The sequence below is a fragment of the Salvelinus sp. IW2-2015 genome, linkage group LG2 (assembly GCF_002910315.2).
Source record: "Salvelinus sp. IW2-2015 linkage group LG2, ASM291031v2, whole genome shotgun sequence".
Taxonomy (NCBI): domain Eukaryota; kingdom Metazoa; phylum Chordata; class Actinopteri; order Salmoniformes; family Salmonidae; genus Salvelinus; species Salvelinus sp. IW2-2015.
This window is the reverse complement of record NC_036839.1, coordinates 12,906,393-12,927,711: the sequence shown is the minus strand read 5'-3', so window position 1 is coordinate 12,927,711 and position 21,319 is coordinate 12,906,393. Positions and strand designations below refer to the sequence as shown.

At 41.3% G+C, this 21,319-nt stretch overlaps 1 protein-coding gene across 9 annotated transcripts in view; it reads right to left on the bottom strand.

The window, feature by feature from the left end:
- LOC111974587 (protein TANC1) overlaps window positions 1-21,319 on the bottom strand; it is a 278,980-nt gene that overhangs the window by 237,019 nt on the left and 20,642 nt on the right. For 7 of the 9 annotated variants that reach the window (XM_070447122.1, XM_024002429.1, XM_024002466.1 and 4 more), the window contains exons 2-3: window positions 13,341-13,445; window positions 9,730-9,811 (exon numbers count right to left, since the gene is read on the bottom strand). The exons of 1 other annotated variant lie outside the window; for it this stretch is intronic. The gene's annotated coding sequence lies outside the window, so the exon portion shown is untranslated. The remainder of the gene's footprint in view (window positions 1-9,729; window positions 9,812-13,340; window positions 13,446-21,319) is intronic. One more of the 9 variants, XM_070447127.1, reaches the window with a different exon arrangement.

The following is a 21,319-nucleotide window of genomic DNA, read 5'->3' as shown; positions in this document are numbered from 1 at the left end:
ACATGGGTCTGTGGTACCTCTATGTGGGCCTGTAGCACATCATACAGTCTAGAGACCGAACCTTTTGAATGGGTTTGACAAGATCAAGCTATCTAATGTAGGCTATTTGGTCTTCATGCCAATACGGTGGATAATGTGTCCTTAAGAAATTCCTGATTTGGAGGTATCTGAAAAAATGTGGTTGTTGGCATGTTGAACTTTCCCGTAATTGTTGAAATGAAGCTAACTGACCATCTATGTAATAGGATTACCAATTGTTGTGAGCCCCTTCTCCCTCCACTGTGAAAACACCACATCATCCAACTGCACGCGTGGAAAGCATTCGCATCAGGCCAAATTGGGCTTCTATGTAACAGTGGGTATCTAAGCAAAATACCGTAATCTGTTTCCAGATCCTAAAGCGTATGACAAATGACTGGATTAGATGCATAGGAATCACTTTGACACCATTCTTCCACTGCAAACCCAACCCATTCCCCAGTGTTTTTACATTGCTATCATTGTATTTCTTCCACCATGGCCTTTTTGATATATTTTGATTGATATTATATATTATGATTTGGTTGCTCTTCTCACCTCCCTTATCTCACCTCACTTGCTCACATTGTATATAGACTTATTTTTCACTGTATTATTGACTGTATGTTTGTTTTACTCCATGTGTAACTATGTGTTGTTGTATGTGTCGAACTGCTTTGCTTTATCTTGGCCAGGTCGCAATTGTAAATGAGAACGTGTTCTCAACTTGCCTACCTGGTTAAATAAAGGTGAAATAAAAAAATAAAAAATAAAAATAAGTGTATTTTTTCACATATGATGGGCTATTAACAAGTGCAGGGAGTGAGGAACGTTGACAGGAGGCCTGCTCAATCAAAAGCCATGAAGGCATATCCTTCTGTCTCATCGCACGTAAACTTTCCCTCCAGAAAGACACAATGTTCAGATTAGCAGCCCAATAATACCGGTTGAAGTGAGGAAGGCCAAAGCCTCCCTCTATCTTGTACTTGCATAAATGCTTCTTTGAAATTCTGGCTGCCTTGTTATCCCATAAAAATMGAGTTACTATTGAATCCAGTTTCTTAAAATAGCTTTGTGGTATTTAAAAAAATTAGACATTGGAAGAGGTAAAGAAACCTGGGTAGGACAACCATTTTAATAGCGTTTATACGACCAACCAAGGAAATAGGCAGAGTTTTCCAAAAATCTATATTTTGTTTAAGCTGATATATTTTCATGTCCCAATTCGCTTTCAATAGCTGATCAAGGTGTCTTGTCACTACAATGCCAAGGCTTGTCCCTCACTGTTCTAAACGGGGTAGATTGCAGAAATTGCATATCCACAGGCCGTGACATTGGCATCAACTCACGTTTTTGCCAGTTTATCTTGTAYCCAGAGAAGGAGCCGAATGTGTTCATCAAGTTAAGTAAGGGTGGAATAGAAGTTTTAGGCTTGGACAAAAACAAAAGAACATCGTCTGCATATAGGGAKATTTTGTGCTGTGTGTCTTTTATTTTAACAGAAGCTATATCGGCACATGCCCGAATGCGAGTAGTAAGGGGTTCCATGGCTATAGCGAAGAGAGCAGGCGAAATAGGGCACCCCTGTCGGCACCCCTTGAACAGGCGGAATGACTGCGACATTTCCTGATTGGTTACCATGGACGCCATTGGGTGTGCATAAATAATTCTTATCCAATTAATAAATTCCTTTCCAAACCAGAAATGCTCCAGAACCGACATCATATACTTCCACTCAATCTGATCAAACGCCTTCTCTGCATCAAGAGCTATTACCACTGCCTCAACCTTATGATCATGATACATTACGTTGAAAAGGCGTCTCAAATTGTAGTATATATGTCGGCCCGGGATAAAACCTGTCTGGTCAGAGTGTATGATGTCGGAAATATATTTTTTCAATCGGTTTGCCAATATCTTTGTCAACACCTTGTTTTCTATGGGGAGTAACGACACGGGGCGATACGACAACATCTCCATGGAATCTCTATCTTTTTTCAAGATCAGTGCTATTGTAGCCTCATACAGTGTTTGCGGGAGTTTGGCATTTTCTTTGGATTGTTTAAATATTCGCAACATAAGTGGAGATAGACTGGCGCAGTACTTCTTATAGAATTCTATTACATATCCATCGGGCCCAGGGGCCTTGCTGTTTGGAAATTGTGCTATCGCTGTGTTAATTTCCTCTAAAGTTATCCCTGCATCGAGTGCAGCAGCTGCCCCCCTGTCTAGTTTAGGAAGTTCTGTCACGAACGACGTAGTGAGGAGACCAAGGCGCAGCGTGATTATAATACATCTTCCTTTTTAATAAAGACGAATACTGAACAAACTATACAAAATGAACGTGACCGCTATAAGAAACGAGTGCAGACATGCAACATCACATAGACAATAACCCACAAAACCAAAATGYAAATGGCAACCTAAATAGGATCCCCAATCAGAGACAACGATAAACAGCTGTCTCTGATTGGGAACCAATCCAGGCCACCATAGACCTACATTACCTAAACAATCCCAAAACCCCATAGATATACAAAAAACCCTAGACAAGCCAAAAACACCCATACCACCCTCGTCACACCCTGACCTAACAAAAATAATAAAGAAAACAAAGATAACTAAGGTCAGGGCGTGACAAGTTCACATTCAGCGAGAAAGCGTTCCATAGTTTGTGGATCAGTAGCATCGCATTTTGATTGGTATAGCTCTGAGTAAAACTGCGCAAAGCATTTATTAATATCCTGCGGATCTGTTACTATTTTACCCTTCTTGTCTTTTATTTTGTGAATAGCTCTAGATGCCTGTACATGCCTTGCTGTCTTGCTAATAATTTATGTGGTTTGTCACCCAGTTCAAAATAACTTTGTTGCGTTGCAAGTAAAGAGCCCACACGTTTCGAAAGGATGGTATTGTATTCATATTTGATCTTCTCAAGGACTGTATACGAGGAATTCGTCCTAAAAACATTCTCCTGTTCCCCTAACTCTCTTTCAATTTCTCTCAGCCTAGTATTAGCACGTTTCTTCCTCTCTGATGTATAAGAAATCATGTAACCTCTAATCACAGCCTTTAGAGATTCCCAAAGGGTGGAGTCGTCCACATCCCCCGTGTCGTTAGTTCCGGGGAAAAGGGCAATCTGCTCCTTCAAATACTGACAAAAAGCCTCATCTTTCAACAGGTATGCGTCTAAGCGCCACGGTCACCGACCTGTCGACATATTGTCGAGTTTCAGCACCATGGACAGAYGAGAGTGGTCCGTAATTAGAATAGAGTGATAGGTAACCGACTCAGCTGCTGAAATTAGTTTGGAGTCCAACAAAAAATAGTCAATTCTGGAATATGATTTATGAACTGATGAAAAGAAAGAATAATCCTTGTCTGTTGGGTTCGTCAGTCTCCAAATATCGACAATGTTAAGGTTTGTCATCAATATATTTAGACAGACACTGGCATTTGATTGTTGAAGTGACCTTGATAGCTGTTTAAAAGAGGATCTAAAAGAGGATCTAACGTACAGTTAAAGTCACCTCCAACAATAACACTTGTATCTGAGATATTTGGTATGGCCTTAAATACCCTTTGAAAAAATAATGGATCATCGAAGTTGGGTCCATATAAATTGACCAAGGTTATTGGTTTCGAATTCAGTGTACCAGCCACAATAATATAACGACCATTAGGATCTGAAATCGAGGATGAGTAAACAAAAGGAATGTTTTTCCTTATCAGGATTGCTACCCCTCTCGCTTTTGCATCAAAGTTAGACTGGTATATCTGACCGATCCAGCCGACTCGTAGCTTGGCCTGAGCGGAGTGTTTAATATGAGTTTCTTGAAGAAGCACTATGTCAGCACCCAGTGATTTAAGATGAGGAAAAACCTTAGCTCGTTTCACGACATGCCCTAACAGTGCCATTACAGTTCCAGCTGACTATCTTTATTCCACCTGGTCTACTCTGTGCTCTGTCACTATGTGGCATTTCTTATTTTAGAGCAAATTGTTGCTGTCATACAAAACCCAGAAGAAAAACGTCCCGCCGTGCGGGAGCTTGTCATGCCACTTGTATTAATAAACGTGAACATAAAACACAGACCCCATCCCCCCTCCCGTCCCTCCACCCGTCCCTTTACTGAGTGACTTCCCCAAACGAAGCACTCCTTGGCTAAAACACACACCTTAGGGTGTCTAGACATACAGCTTGAACTAACTCGTCGTCTATAGATGCTCCGCATATAAACTAATATTAAATAACACTTAACTCTCACGTTAGGGGGTGAGTGGCGCTAAAACATGATATGCTAAACAATMCTATATTAGCCACAARATCTCAKSTATCATATAAGTCCCAATTTCTGATCTTCTGATCGAAAAGACATAGGCCGGAAATTCAAACACATTCCTAGCCTGTATTTGGCCATTTCGCCGGCTGACACAGCCGTTCTGTATCCTCAGCCAGGGAGCTTGCTTGTCAAGAACAGATCGGCCTCTTTTGGGTTGTCAAACGTACGTGTTGATCCCTCGACTGTCACCTTAAACCGGGCTGGGAAGAGGAATCCATATCGGAAGTTGGCTGCCCTGCATTTGTTGCGTTCTCATCATACTCTTTCCGTTGGTTCCTCACCTCCAAGGTAAGATCTGGGTAGAAAGACACCCTGGCTCCGTTGTAGTTAAGGGGGAACTTTTGACTAGCCAGCTTGAGGATGAGATCCCTGGTCTGGGGATAGTGCAGCCGTACAATGAATGGCCTTGGTGGCCCGCCCTTGGCCGGCTTCGTTGCCTGAGATCTGTGTGCGCGGTCAATCAGGATGGCCGTTTTGAAGTGTTCACTCCCCAGCAATGCCAGTATCAGCTCAGAGACAAATTCAGTGGGTTTCCCTTTCTCAGTATCCTCCTGGATCCCACATATTCGGATGTTCTGGCGTCTTGAATGCGACTCGAGCATTTCCAGTCGGGCTTTCAGGGTTTTGTTGTCATTTTTGAGCGTTGCGCACTGTTTCTCTATGTCCTGTAGCCTGGCCTCGTGATCGACTGTCGTCTGCTCAACCTCATGCACCCTTCCCTTAGTTGCCTTCACAGTTTCAGCCAAAGTCCCAATACTCTTTGAGATATCAGCCAACCTTGTGTCCACCTTCTTGCTTAGTGAGTTTATGGCAGCCAGTATGTCACTTTGAGTAGGAATCTGTGGGGAACTCTTGGAAGCTAGCCTCTTCAGCTAYCTCCTCGTGGGTCGGCGACGTTGAAATTGGTTCGTTGTCTATCTCATTCKAATTATCTTGTTTAGCGCCCCCTTTTTTGGTGCCTTTTCCCTTTGTCATATTTGTTTGAAGTTATAGGTTGTGAGAGGTTAAGATAAATACTAATTTGTTTCAAAATAGAGCGGAGCTCTAGCAAAGCACGTCTACTACATAGCACGCTCTCTAGCGCCCCCAAACTATAGTTTGTTAACAAGAAATGTGTGGAGTGGTTGAAAAAATGTATGACTCCAACCTAAGTGTATGTAAACTTCCGACTTGTATGTATGTAAACTTCCGTCAACTGTACTATACTAGCATTTCGGTTAACAAAGTTAATGTGGTTAGACCTTTGAAGTAGCCTACACAACSCTGTCACATGGAGAGGTCTGACATCAATGTCTTCTTAATGCCTGCATAGGCTAATTCAAGTTGTGTGCAAACTTTTTCTGCCCTGCAGATTGCACACAGGTCACACCATGACCATGATAGGATGCATCCATCTTAAAGCCACATGACTGGTGGTGTAATGGGAGGATTTAGGCTAGAACTGTTATAATACAAAATAGTTTAACTGTAGGAGTTCCTGTCTGGCGCCACTTATGTTGCATGTCTATGTACGGTAGTTTACCTTGGAAATAAACACGCTTGGAGCAGTGTGTTCTTATAGACGGGTTGGATGTTTAGCAACAAAACCGATGTGTGCGCAACTATGGGGCAAAATGGGTTGGCTTAGATTGTTGATATAGCATTACATTTGTTGGTTAGCTAGCTAGCAATTTTTTGTCATATTAGCATAGACAAGACATCAGTCAAAACACCAAAACAAGACATGGTATCAAGAACAAGATCAAACAAGCTGAAACGAGACACTTATGATTCACCACATGCAGTTTCTTGTCATTGTTGATAGCTACCTGGCCATACAGAGCCATAACATCACAAGGCCTTCTGCCCATTCGAAGTGTGCTCATCGTTTTCATGACATTGTCAGCTAACCAATTATAAACTTTGGAAGATACTGAGAAAATAGCCTGACATTCTCTGAGATCGTATGATTATTCACCTTGCCTTTAGGGCAGAAATTTGGTCATGCTGTCACAAGCAGATTCAAATACAATTTACAGCAGTGACTAGGGGCAAGTAACCCAATTTTTCTTCTAGAATGAATGTCCACATTGCTTATGTTGAAATCAAAAAAGATGACAAGTCTAATCTACTCATTAGCGAGCTCGTATTTTACCCAGGAGAACTGTTATTGAAAAGAGTTCCAATTTTCAGATCATTTTGAGAGAAAGCTGACTCCATACTGCTAATGTGATTTTTGGGGCATAAACTTCCACCTTGAAATTGCCACTGCGTAGTCCGCAGTCAAGAGTGTGAGATTTTGTTCCCTATCCAAGCTTCCCAACATCACTGAAGAGTTGAGACATGTTTTTGAAGGCCGATCATTACTCAGAATTTACAGTTGTACCTGGGGCTGTGGAGTCAACCTGACATGTCTATCCTTTAGACATTGGCAGACAAGACATTGCTCATCCCTCCCTTACCCAACATGCTACACCTCACCTCGTTCATCAGTTAAACAACATTACCTTACACATGGCCTCCATAGAAAAACACATTTCACATCAGAGATTACCATCTCTCTTCATGAGGAGCCAAAGTGTTTCAAAAAAGATCTGCCTCAAATATCAGCAGTGAGCTCATGAAGGCCTAGTTCACATATATCTAGATCTTGTAAACTGATCTGATTGTGAGAATGATATCTAGCTATGAGTTACTAGTTGCCAGCCTCAGCCTGCCCACATCTATTTAAAATCTGTATCAGGTTTATTGTATTGAACATCACTTGACTAGGAACACTCTCAAACCGAACAAAAATCCATTAATATGTTACGAATCGCTGATTAACTAATTTCTTGCTCATATTATATTCTACCTTCCGAAAATACCTCATCTTTTGTGACAACTGATGTGTCCTCTCCTTCAGTGTCGAACTAAGCATGTAACTGTGTTGACAGTCACTTAACTACATGTCATTTTGCATGCCGAACAACCCCAGGCAATATCAGTAGCCAGGTCAAACTGCGGACTGTGCCCAGCTTTGCACGCTGACCAATGTGAGGTAGGCGGCCTGCACATCTGCCCTGCACCTTCAGCATTCAAATGCTAAAATGGCTTGCGCTATATTATGCTTTATTAGTTGAATGACAACCTATGTAATTTCAGGGTAGGGWTAGGCATTTAATATGATTTCACAATTTTTGGGGATATCTGGATAGTCGAAATACATGTTATAGTCAAAATACATGTGTTTTAAATGACTTTTTTTCTTCAATGGAGACTTGCCTGCTTGACTCGAGAGCGCTGGTGCGCTGCGCTGCGCTCTGCTTGTTTCAGCAAAAGAGTGGGGAGTGGCGAGAGAGGAGTAGTGTGCGTGTGTGTGTGTGACAGTCTGTCTGTGTGTGTGTGTGTGTGTGTGTGTGTGTGTGTGTGTGTGTGTGTGTGTGTGTGTGTGTGTGTGTGTGTGTGTGTGTGTGTGTGTGTGTGTGTGTGTGTGTGTGTGTGTGTGTGTGTGTGTGTGTGACAGTCTGTGTGTGTGGCACAGAGGGTGAGAGAGAAAGTTGAAAGAAAGTAGCCAAACTGACTCGACTAGTATATATATATAAGTATATATATAACCTATGGCTGCAACAAGTTTGTCTATAAAACCATCTGCTAGTGCCTGTCTTGACTACATCAAATCGTTGTAAAGWAGCTAGCTAGATTACTACCCACCACTGCGACCTGTATGCTCTCGTTGGCTGGTCCTCGCTTCATATTCGTCGCCAAACCCACTGGCTCCAGGGCCTCTATAAGGCTTTGCTAGGTAAAGCTCCGCCTTATCTCAGCTCACTGGTCACCATAGCAACACCCACCCGTAGCACGCGCTCCAGCAGGTATATTTCACTGGTCATCCCCAAAGCCAACACCTGCTTTGGCCGCCTTTCCTTCCAGTTCTCTGCTGCCAATGACTGGAACGAATTGCAAAAAATTACTGAAGTTGGAGACTTATATCTCCCTCACTAACTTTAAGCGTCAGCTGTCAGAGCAGCTTACCGATCGCTGCAGCTGTACACAGCCCATCTGTAAATAGCCCATCCAACCAACTACCTACCTCATCCCCATATTTGTTTTTSTTTTTCTGCTCTTTTGCACACCAGTATTTCTACTTGCACATCCTCATCTGCACATATATCACTCCAGTGTAAATTGCTAAATTGTAATTACTTCGCCACTATTTATTGCCTTACCTCCTTACTTCATTTGCTCACACTGTATACAGATTTTTCTATTGTGTTATTGACTGTACGTTTGTTTATCGCATGTGTAACTCTGTGTTGTTGTTTTTGTCGCACTGCTTTGCTTTATCTTGGCCAGGTCGCAATATTAATAAAGGTGAAATATTGTTTTTTTTAACGTAAATACAGTAGTCAGCTAAGTTAGCCAGCTAGCTAGCTAAAGTAGCAAGGCTAATTGAGGCTATTTTGCTGTGCTCCCTCCCGTCCTTGTCTACAACAACATCCTACCGGTTGGTTGATCATTGTAGCCTACTCCTCATTTAGCCAACTTCATTCCGTCATTTTTATTTCATTTTGCATTGATTAGAAATTTCCCACTTCGGCCTCCCGGGTGGCGCAGTGGTCTAGGGCACTGCATCGCAGTGCTAGCTGCGCCACCAGAGTCTCTGGGTTCGCGCCCAGGCTCTGTCGCAGCCGGCCGCGACCGGGAGGTCCGTGGGGCGACGCACAATTGGGCTAGCGTCGTCCGGGTTAGGGAGGGTTTGGCCGGTAGGGATATCCTTGTCTCATCGCGCTCCAGCGACTCCTGTGGCGGACCGGGCGCAGTGCGCGCTAACCAAGGGGGCCACGTGCACGGTGTTTCCTCCGACACATTGGTGCGGCTGGCTTCCGGGTTGGAGGCGCGCTGTGTTAAGAAGCTTGGTTGGGTTGTGCTTCGGAGGACGCGTGGCTTTCGACCTCCGTCTCTCCCGAGCCCGTACGGGAGTTGTAGCGATGAGACAAGATAGTAATTACTAGCGATTGGATACCACGAAAATTGGGGAGAAAAGGGGTTAAAAATTATTTWAAWTTTTTTTTAAATAAAATTTWAAAAAAGAAATCTCCCACTTCACTTGCTACACATGGAATCCTTTTGATTGACCGACAATAACAACAAGCTACGATAACAACAAGTTACACGTGTGAAACGTGTATAGGCTACCAGTGCCTTTTTTATGGTGCACACTCATAAAAACTGTCATAAAATAATTGTTTTATTAAAAAGTTGAATGTTATGGTCTATCCTTGTAGGCTACGTAGCAATGTCACACAGATCATTTAATTGAATTTTAGACAAAGCATTTTCATTGTTCAAAAAGCCACAAAAAAAATATCTAAAAAATTAATACTCTCCCAAGTAATCAAATACTAACTTCTATTCGGATATTTGAATAACCGTGTCCATCTCCATTTCAGGTGTTGTGTTAACGCTGGATTCTGATTCTGCTTTTTTTCCTGCAGAAAAGGAAAGATAAAATGCAAATAAACGCATTTTGTAAACGCAGATCTAAAATGGTTCTTATTGCAAATTCTGCTCGGCTTTAGTAAGGGTTCGCTCCAAATCATGAATGTAAAAGGACTAATTTCGTGCTTCAGTTGCACTTCTTCAACTCAGATGAAATATCTTTGCTCTTGTCATTGGATCACCAGATAGCTGATGTGTAGGCTACTTTTCTCCAGTGTAGTTTTCTCCAGTAGCAGATTAAAATGCTAGATTCATTTCAAGCAAAACATTAGGAAATGTAGCTGGCTACATTCTTTCTATGATAAACATTGGAAATATGGCCATGCATCGTTTTTACCTTTTCATTGTAAGCTAAAGGACTTACAGTGCCTTCAGAAAGTCTTTATACCCCTTCACTTTTTCCACATATAGTTGTGTTACAGCCTGAATTCAAAATACACACAATACCCCATAGTTACAAAGTGAAAACATAATTTTAGAATGTATTTAAAATGAAATACAGAAATATCTCATTTCAAATCAAATCAAATTGTATTGGTCACATACACATGGTTAGCAGATGTTAATGCGAGTGTAGCGAAATGCTTGTGCTTCTAGTTCCAACAGTGCAGTAATATCTAAAAAGTCATCTAACAATTCCCCAACAACTACCTAATACACACAAATCTAAAGGGGTGATTGAGAATATGTACATATAGTATATGGATGAGTGATGGCCGAGCGGCATAGGCAATGCGCAATAGATGGTATAAAATACCATGTTATATGAGTAATGTTATACATGTTATACATGTATACATGTTATACATATATGAGTAATGTTATACATGTTATATGAGTAATGTAAGATATGTAAACATTATTAAAGTGGCATTATTTAAAGTGGCATTTATTAAAGTGTTCAGTGATTGGGTCTCAATGTAGGCAGCAGCCTCTCTGAGTTAGTGATAGTTGCTTAACATTCTGATGACCTTGAGATAGAAGCTGTTTTTCAATCTCTCGGTCCCAGCTTTGATGCACCTGTACTGACCTCGCCTTCTGGATGATAGCGGTGTGAACAGGCAGTGGCTCGGGTGGTTATTGTCCTTGATGATCTTTTTGGCCTTCATGTGACATCGGGTGCTGTAGGTGTCATGGAGGGCAGGTAGTTTGCCCTAGGTGATGCGCTGTGCAGACTGTACCACCCTCTGGAGAGCCTTGCGGTTGAGGGCTGTGCAGTTGCCGTACCAGGCTGTGATACAGCCCGACAGGATGCTCTCGATTATGCATCTGTAAAGGTTTGTCAGGGTTTTGGATGACAAGCCAAATTTCTTCAGCCTCCTGAGGTTGAAGAGGCACTGTTGCACCTTCTTCACCACACTGTCTGTGTGGGTGGACCATTTCAGTTTGTCTGGAACTTAAAACTTTCCACCTTCTCCACTGCTGTCCCTTTGATGTGGATAGAGGGGTGCTCCCTCTGCTGTTTCCTGAAGTCCACGATCATCTCCGTTGAGTGAGAGGTTGTTTTCCTGACACCACAGTCCGAGTGCCCTGTAGGAAGCCTCGTCGTTGTTGGTGATCAAGCCCACTACTGTTGTGTCGTCTGCTAACTTGATGAAATACATAAATAAAGTATTTACACCCGAGTCAACACTTTGTAGAAGTACCTTTGACAGCGATTACAGCTGTGAGTATTTCTGTGTAAGTCTCTAAGAGCTTTCCACACTTGGATTGTGCAACATTTGCCACTTATTCTTATCAAATTCTTCAAGCCCTGTCACATTGGTTGTTGATCATTGCTAGACAACCATTTTCAAGTTTGCCATAGATGTTCAAAGTGGATTCAAGTCCAAACTGTAACTCGGCCACTCAGGAGCATTAACTGTCTTCTTGGTAAGCAACTCCAGTGTAGATTTGACCTTGTGTTTTAGGTTATTGTCCTGCTGAAAGGTGAATTTATCTCCCAGTGACTGGTGGAAAGCATTCTGAACTAGGTTTTACTCTAGGTTTTTGCCTGTGCTTAGCTCCATTCCATAAAAAGATTACAAGCATTTCCATAACATGATGTAGCCACTACTATGCTTGAAAATATGGAGAGTAGTACTCTGTATTGTGTTGTATTGGACTTTCCCCAAACATAACATTTTCTATGCAGGGCAAAAACCTTTTTTTTCAGTATTACTTGTGCCTTGTTGCAAACCTGATGCAAGGTTTAGAATATTTTAATTCTGTACAGGCTTCTTTCTTTTCACTCAGTCAATTAGGTTACTATTGTGGAGTAACTACAATGTTGTTGATCCATCCTCAGTTTTTTCCTATTACAGTCATGAAACTCTTTTTTTTACCCATCTACCAATAGGTGCCCTTCTTTGTGATTCATTGGAAAAACTTCCTGGTCTTTGTGGTTGAATCTGTGTTTGAAATTCATTGCTCGACTGAGGGACCTTACATATAATTATGTGTGGGGTACAGAAATGAGGTAGTCATTCAAAAATCATGTTAAACACCCCTTTCCCTTTGCCTTATTGCACACAGAATGAGTCCATGCAACTTGTTATGTGACTTGTTAAGCAACATTTTAATTCTGCACTTATTTAGGCTTGCCATTACAAAGGGGTTGAATACTTTTTGACTCAAGATATTTCAGCTTATAATTTTTTATTCATTTGTAAAAAATTATTGGGTATTGTGTGTAAGCCAGTGACAAAAAAATGCAATTCAATCAATTTTAAATTCAGCCTGTAACACAACAAAATGTGGATAAGTCAAGGGGTGTGAATACTTTCTGTGGCTGCTAGCAATAGCATTGCACTTCTGTTGTCATCTGAAGAAAACAATTTTATGCCGAATGTATTGCACTAATGTATTTTCTGTGAAGGAAAACAATACTTGCACGCCCCATATCACTATATTGAAGCAAAAAAACACTGTTGCCTTTCAATGTTAAAAGCAGGTGAAATTGTTTAAAGCACATATTTCTTTATGGTCTGCATTTTGAAAATGCACATTTCTGAAAGCTAATGCGACCCCTGGATTTGCTATGTTATTTTCATCTATGCGCTGTTGAAAACTGTGTTTAGCCGGAATAAAAGTAAGCTACCGCAGACACAACTCTCGTCTGTCTGTACCTGCTGAACGGGTCCATAAACATCTGTGACTCTAGCTGTCTGCATCTGGGTCTTATCCTGAGTTCTGTAAAAAGTCGCAAGGCAGTGCTACAAATCACTTTTAAATTTTTTAAGTTATTACATACAACCGATCAGAATTCGGAATAATTATTTTTATATGGAGGAAGCGCCAAAGTTTTGGAAACACATTACGCCATCTAGCTAACTAGATATCAAAGAATATTAGCTATATGTAGTTATCTTAGCCAGCAAGCTAGGCAGCAATCTACGTTAGCTATTTAGCCAACTAGCTATTAATCTAGCCAATCACCACGGTTATGGTCGGCAAACTAGAGCCTAACTACTGGAGACCGGCTAGAACACAACTAAAGCATAATCGCACATTAAAAGTGAAGAGAGAGCAGAGACTTACAGATTGATGGCTGGGGCCCATCCGAAGGTACAACTTTTAAAAGCGTGCAGGCTGAATTAGCCAGGGGGAGTTGGGCGCTTCACCAGCCGATGGAGTCAGTGTAATCTAAAATAAACAGATTCCAGATGTCAGTCAGCTATCACGCTATCACGAAGACAAGGTGGAAAAAGTTACAAAACTCCCATAGCCTACTTCACAGACAACATGCCGAAAAGTTGACGAAACAAATAGGAAAACAGACGAGGTACTACAAAATCAGAGTAAGCAGGTGTGATTTTCTCTTTAGTTTTGAGCCCACGGCAAGAAGGCACCATATAAGCTGACACAAAAATCAACACTGGAMTCAATACTTCGAGTTTTTCAATTTAAACTATTATACAAAATCCTTGCCACCAACAGAATGCTATATAAACTCAGCAAAAAAAGAAACGTCCTCTCACTGTCAACTGCGTTTATTTTCAGCAAACTTAACATGTGTAAATATTAGTATGAACATAACAAGATTCAAGAACTGAGACATAAACTGAACAAGTTCCACAGACATGTGACTAACATAAATTGAATAATGTGTCTCTGAACAAAGGGGGGGCCAAAATCAAAAGTAACAGTTAGTATCTGGTGTGGCCACCAGCTGCATTAAGTACTGCAGTGCATCTCCTCCTCATGAACTGCACCAGATTTGCAAGTTCTTGCTGTGAGATGTTACCCCACTCTTCCATCAAGCCACCTGCAAGTTCCCGGACATATCTGGGGGGAATGGCCCTAGCCCTCACCCTCCTATCCAACAGGTCCCAGACGTGCTCAATGGGATTGAGATCCGGGCTCTTCGCTGGCCATGGCAGAACACTGACATTCCTGTCTTGCAGGAAATCACGCACAGAACGAGCAGTATGGCTAGTGGCATTGTGATGCTGGATGGTCATGTCAGGATGAGCCTGCAGGAAGGGCACCACATGAGGGAGGGGGATGTCTTCCCTGTAACGCACAGCGTTGAGATTGCAGGCAATGACAACAAGCTCAGTCCGATGATGCTGTGACACACCACCCCAGACCATGACGGACCTCCACCTCCAAATCGATCCCGCTCCGAGTACAGGACTTGGTGTAATGCTCATTCCTTCAACGATAAATGCGAATCTGACCATGAGACAAAACCGCGACTCGTCAGTGGAGAGCACTTTTTGCCAGTCCTGTCTGGTCCAGCGATGGTGGGTTTGTGCCCATAGGCGACGTTGTTGCCGGTAATGTCTGGTGAGGACCTGCCTTACAACAGGCCTACAAGCCCTCAGTCCAGCCTCTCTCAACCTATTGTGGACAGTCTGAGCACTGATGGAGGGATTGTGCGTTCCTGGTGTAACTCGGGCAGTTGTTGTTGCCATCCTGTACCTGTCCCGCAGGTGTGATGTTCGGATGTACCGATCCTGTGCAGGTGTTGTTACACGTGGTCTGCCACTGCGAGGACGATCAGCTGTCCGTCCTGTCTCCCTGTAGCGCTGTCTTAGGCATTTCACAGTACAAACATTGCAATTTATTGCCCTGGCCACATCTGCAGTCCTCATGCCTCCTTGCAGCAGGTCTAAGGCACGTTCACGCAGATGAGCAGGGATCCTGGGTATCTTTATTTTGGTGTTTTTCAGAGTCAGTAGAAAGGCCTCTTTAGAGTCCTAAGTTTTCATAGCTGTGACCTTAATTGCCTACCGTCTGTAAGCTGTTTGTGTCTTACCGATCGATCCACAGGTGCATGTTCCTTAATTGTTTATGGTTCATTGAACAAGCYTGGGAAACAGTGTTTAAACCCTTTACAATGAAGATCTGTGAAGTTATTTGGATTTTTACGAATTATCTTTTAAAGACACGGTCCTGAAAAAGGGACTTTTCTTTTTTTGCTGAGTTTATATGCGGCCTACAACAATCTCAGCTCTGCAAATTTTGATGCGAAGAGACAGAATCAATAGATCATTTATTCTGGTATTGCCCCTAAGTAGCTTGTTTCTGGTGACAGGAATGGCTAAAAATGTAATGTCTACTTCCAACTGACACCCTCAAACACGGTGATCCTCTGAACGCAGCTCACGCTACAGATCACAATCAACTGAATTCTAATCACCTGTTCACACATCTGTATGTCATTATAACACACTATTTAGTTCAGTTCTTTTCACCCCATCACTGTGAGGTATTGTTTGTTTTGTGACACGTCTTTCAGAGCACTGATTTTCCCGTGATTTACGCCTACCGTGTATGATAATTTTTGCCTGCCTCACTAACGACGCCTTTTGCCTATTCTCTGCCTGTACTTTAGCCTATCGGATTTCCTGTTATCTACCTATTGCCTGATCTCCCGGACTATGTTACTAGCCTATTCCCTCCCTGTACTGTTACCCTTTTGGACCCCCAGTGTATGACCTTCTGCCTGCCCCTGGACCCAGCTACCTGCCTCCTCCTGTGGTCCTTTGCAATAAACACCTGCTGCGCCCTGAACCTGAAACCAGCTCTCTGTCTCCCCTCGTGTCCATTAAAAAAAATGAACATTCATTTCAAATTAACCCTAAAATTGGCAGTGTTGGGCAATTTGGAAAGCCATAGTCAATCAATAAACATAATAATACTTTTAGGAATGGTTTTCATCGTTTGCTCACAATCTGTGGATACTATGCTATTAGAAAGGTTAAAACGTCATGTAAAACATCACAGCACATTTGAAAAATAGTAAAACAGTATACTTCATAATTTCTTGTGAACAAACTATAGTTTTGGCAAGTTGTTTAGGACATCTACTTTGTGCATGGCACAAGTAATTTTTCTAACAATTGTTTACAGACATATTATTTCACTGTATCACAATTCCAGTGGGCCAGAAGTTTACATACACTAAGTTCACTMTGCCTTTAAACAGCTTGAAAGATTCCAGAAAATTGTCATGGCTTTAGAAGCTTCTAATCAGCTTATGGCTAATTGACATAATTTGAGTCAATTGGAGATGTACCTGTGGATGTATTTCAAAGCCTACCTTCAAACTCAGTGCCTCTTTGCTTGACATCATGGGAAAATCAAAAGAAATCAGCCAAGACCTCAGAAAAAAAATTGTAGACCTCCATAAGTCTGGTCCATCCTTGGGAGCAATTTCCTAATGCCTGAAAGTACCACGTTCATATGTACAAACAGTAGTATGCAAGTATAAACACCATGGGACCACGCAACCGTCATACCTCTCAGGAAGGAGACGCGTTCTGTCTCCTAGAGGTGAACATGCTTTGGTGCGAAAAGTGCAAATCAATCCCAGAACAACAGCAAAGGACCTTGCAAAGATGCTGGAGGAAACAGGTACAAAAGTATCTATATCCACAGTCAAACGAGCCCTATATCAACATAACCTGATAGGCCGCTCAGCAAGGAAGAAGCCACTGCTCCAAAACCACCATAAAAAAGCCAGACTACGGTTTGCAACTGTACATGGGGACAAAGATCATACTTTTTGGAGAAATGTCCTCTGGTCTGATTAACCAAAAATAGAACTGTTTGGCCATAATGACCATCGTWATGTTTGGAGGAAAAAGGGGGAGGCTTGAAAGCCGAAGAACACCATCCCAACCGTAAAGCACGGGGGTGGCAGCATCATGTTGTGGGGTGCTTTGCTGCAGGAGGGACTGGTGCACTTCACAAAATAGATGGCATCATGAGGGATATAGTCAAGAAACATCGGTCAGGAAGTTAAAGCTTGGTCACAAATGGGTCTTCCAAATGGACAATGACCACAAGCACACTTCCAAAGTTGTGGTAAAATGGCTTAAGGACAACAAAGTCAAGGTATTGGAGTGGCCATCACAATGCCCTGACTTCAATCCCATAGATAATTAGAAAAACTGAAAAAGCAAGCAAGGAGGCCGACAAACCCGACTCAGTTACACCAGCTCTGTCAGGACGAATGGGACAATTCCAAATCATCTCCAATCAATTTAATTTACCACAGGTAGACTCCAATCAAGTTGTAGAAACATCTCAAGGATGATCAATGGAAACAGGATGCACCTGAACTCAATTTCGAGTCTCATAAGGTATTTCGTTTTTTTATTTGTAATAAATGTATAAACATTTCTACAACCCTGTTTTCGCTTTGTCATTATGGGGTATTTTGTGTAGATTTAATCCATTTAAGAATAAGGTTGTAACTTAACAAAATGTGGAAAAAGGGAAGGGGTCTGAATACTTTCCGAGTTCACTGTAATGTAGAGAATCATTGTACCATCTAAACCACTCTGAAATACATTTTCCATAACCAAAGATTATGTATTTTCAGCTGTTTAAAGCTGGTGTAAAAAAACAAAAGACACAAAAACAAAACTGGGAAGAATGGGAAGCATAGAAATGGCACACATAGAATATATCCACCGCTTCTTAAACTTGCTTTGAATTAGAATGACAGATCTATAACTCACATTTCTAACTGAATTTGGTCAGGTCGCCCAAAAAGTGACATATTGCAGCTTTAACGTCAATTATCTTAAACACGGAAACTCCAATTTTTGCATTTTTGCATATGTTGGTATCTTAGACACAGTATGCTCTTGAATACAGGGTGAGTGTCATTTCAATAATATAAATATAATTCATAGAATGTACCTATCCCTTCAGAACACTGCAATTTAGCTGGTACACCATTTAATTTGAATTGTCATTTTAACTTCCAATTACTAACAAAAAGATGACCGCTGGTCCACTCCATCAAATGTAATCTTAAATGGGAATGTATATTCTATTATATATATATTTCTATGATTTCAATAAGTTTCTTATGGAAGATTGACAGTATAATTTAAAACAACTGCTATTCCCATTCAAGTCAACATTTTCTGATGTGTGGACCTCCAACCATCTTTGTGGTACCATTTGAAAGTTGAAATTGCAATTTTATTCCCAGTTTAGTACATTTAGCCCTATCAGCCAAAACATTATACCCACCCTGCATTCAAGAGCATGCTATGTCTCAACCGATGGCGGGCACAACAAACACTTCAGATGATGTAAAATAAGCTCTAAGCTACACATGGTGCATTGTCCATTTGACACATAATTGGCGCATTATAGGCTTCCGAGCCAGAATAACCTTCTTGACTGCTGTTTAATAATTAATAGTCAGACACATCCAACCTTTTTTTAAAGAAGAATGATTTATTTATTTTACTAGCAAGCAATGAAAATGTCATTGCATAAAAGAAAGTCCACCCATCAAGTGCCATAGCCTGCCTATAGGCTAGCGATTCTACACCCCTGCGCATCTAGCGGTTTAGCTGCTGGAGCATCAAACTACAGTTGGAAAGAGGAAGAGATAGAGAAAGTTTAATAGACTAAGTTATCAAAACAATTGCTTATAGCCATTAGTAAATACTCCCGCTATTAGGTAAAGTTTATCTACATGACAATAAAGTTAACTAAATGTTTTTTCCAAAAATGTATGTAGGCCTATTTAAACAGTTTTGACGGTTATTTTAATTTTATGACGGTCTTCATCCATGATCGTCAGTTATATGGTTATTCAATTACCGTCACAGCCCTACCACAATCTCCTGAATTTTTGGGCATTCATGTCCAGAAAGTCACTTCCTGACCACTTCTACCATGGGCAAATATGTATGGGAAGTTTTGTTCAATCAAAAGGGGGTGCGGTCAAAAAGTGATTGAATTTAAATGGAACGACACTCTACAGACTTTCTCTTAACACACAGCATCTTCACCAGTTTCAAATCCCTACATGAGTTTCTATTGTAGGGATTTCTAGGTCAGTAAGACATTTCATGGAATTGGCATCTTAGGAAAAAAAGCAATAGTCAGGACTCTGACGTCATAGGGACTCCGAGCCGTTCCCTTTGTTTAAAGCAGATGTGCACGTCTAATAAATCACTCCTGGGTTTTGGCTGATGAACATTCCACAGGTGTTCAGCCTGAGCTTAGCCTAGACAGTTTGCGGATAAGACTTCATGGCCACTCATCACCACAGCAACAGAGGTTTATTATTAGACTACCTCACACTGAACTTTTAGTAATATATAGGCCTATATACCTCTAAGAAAAAGACCACAACTCAGCACTCTAATACAGGGGTTGGAACTGGTTCAGGGAACATAACCGAAAACTGGAAAATAACAAACAATTTCAAAAAACAGAAACAGAACCGGGAACGCAAGTGATCCAGACTATTCCGGAACAGAACCATTATTTTAAAGGCATGGAAACTGGTTAATATAATTATTTTACGTTCCAGGCATTTTTTTCTAGTCCCACGAAAAAACACAACAAAGTGCATATACATACATCAGAAATGTATTCCAGTGTCTGCCTGCCAGCTGAAAATCTTTGCCTGTGTGTGTTTAGCATACCTGCCCCTCCGAAGCATAGGCTACTGTACTGACATTACAAGCATGATTCAGAAGATAGGGATATAGATTTTGAATTAGCTAGAGAAGAATGGATTAACTTTTTCAATGCTAGTTAAGGGTTCCAAAATGGTTCTTTGGTTGTTCCCATTGGAGAACCCTGCTTTGGTTCCAGGTAGAACCCTTTTGGATTCCATGTAGAACCCTTTGTGGAAAGGATGTTACATGGAACCCGAAGGAGTTCTACCTGGAACCAAAAGGGTTCTACCCAGAACCAAAAAGGGATGTTCAAAGGGTTATCCTGTGGGGACAGCCGAAGWACCCTTTTAGGTTGTAGATAGTACCTTTTTTTCTAAGAGTGTAGATATCACGTTTCATGTTGAATTTATTAACAACAAAAAGGTAAGATGTGTTTTAAATTCTGGTGCCGCTGTGCACACACAAGTTTGTTAGCTTGCTAGCTCAAAGGACATAAAGTTCCATAATTGAAGCCGCTCATGCTAGGTATAATTCTGTGGACCTAATTCAGATAATGCATGTCATAAGATGTCAAGCACTTCAAGCCTCCTCCTCAACCCTCTCTCGCTTTCTCCCCACCTGCATAATTTCTGTCGCATCTTTCGCCACAGGCTACACTTGTCTGTTCATTATGCATGTAAACAACTAGCTTGCCTGCTCTATCCGCACTGATTGCTGAAGTAATTTAATGAGCAAAATACTGTTGATTTCACAAGTTAAAAAAGGAACAGAAAGAACTGGTTTGAACCAGTTCAGAACTTAGAGGTTCTGTTCTGAATTAAATTATTGGAAAATTATTTTGGTTCCAACCCCTGCTCTCATGTAGTGTTGTCATGATAATAAAATATTTCTAATGATATGATACCAGGTCAAGTATCACGATACCGAGTAGTATCGCGATATCACGGGGGGAAAACCAGTGACCTGGCGCCCTGTTTGCCCTATCCCCTGGATGCTTGCTCCCGTTTTCTAAACATTCTGTGCATGTACTACACCAAAACACAGTTCATGAGTAGCTGACCCTTTTAATTATTCCTGTGGCCATCAAATTTGCTTAGACCTACTGTCAAGTTACCAGGTTGTTAGCTACAGTGCCTTCAAAAAGTATTCACACCCCTTTACTTTTCCCACATTTTGTTGTGTTAAAGGTTGAATTTTWAAATGATTTAATTTAATTTCTTGTCACTGCCTACACACAATGATGTCAAAGTGGAATTTTTTATTATTTATTTTTTTACAAATGTATTAAAAATGAAAAGCTGAAATGGCTTCAGTCAATAAATATTCAACCCCTTTGTTATGGCAAGCCTGAAGTCAGGAGTTAAAGTGTGCTTAATAAGTTGCAAGGACTCACTCTGTGTGCAATAATAGTGTTCACACCTCATGTCCACCAAAAGCATCAAACTCTTTGCATTCCGGCGGAAGTAATTTATTGTTAATGGAGCAGTCCGCAGTGCTACGTTTTGGGTGCCCGACTAGGCTGCGTTACTTTTCTGTGCCGTGGTACAAATCGAAAGTACACACAGACTCCAACTAGCTAGCTTTTAGCCTGTTGAAAAGCGAAGCACATGTGTGTTATGTACAGAAAAT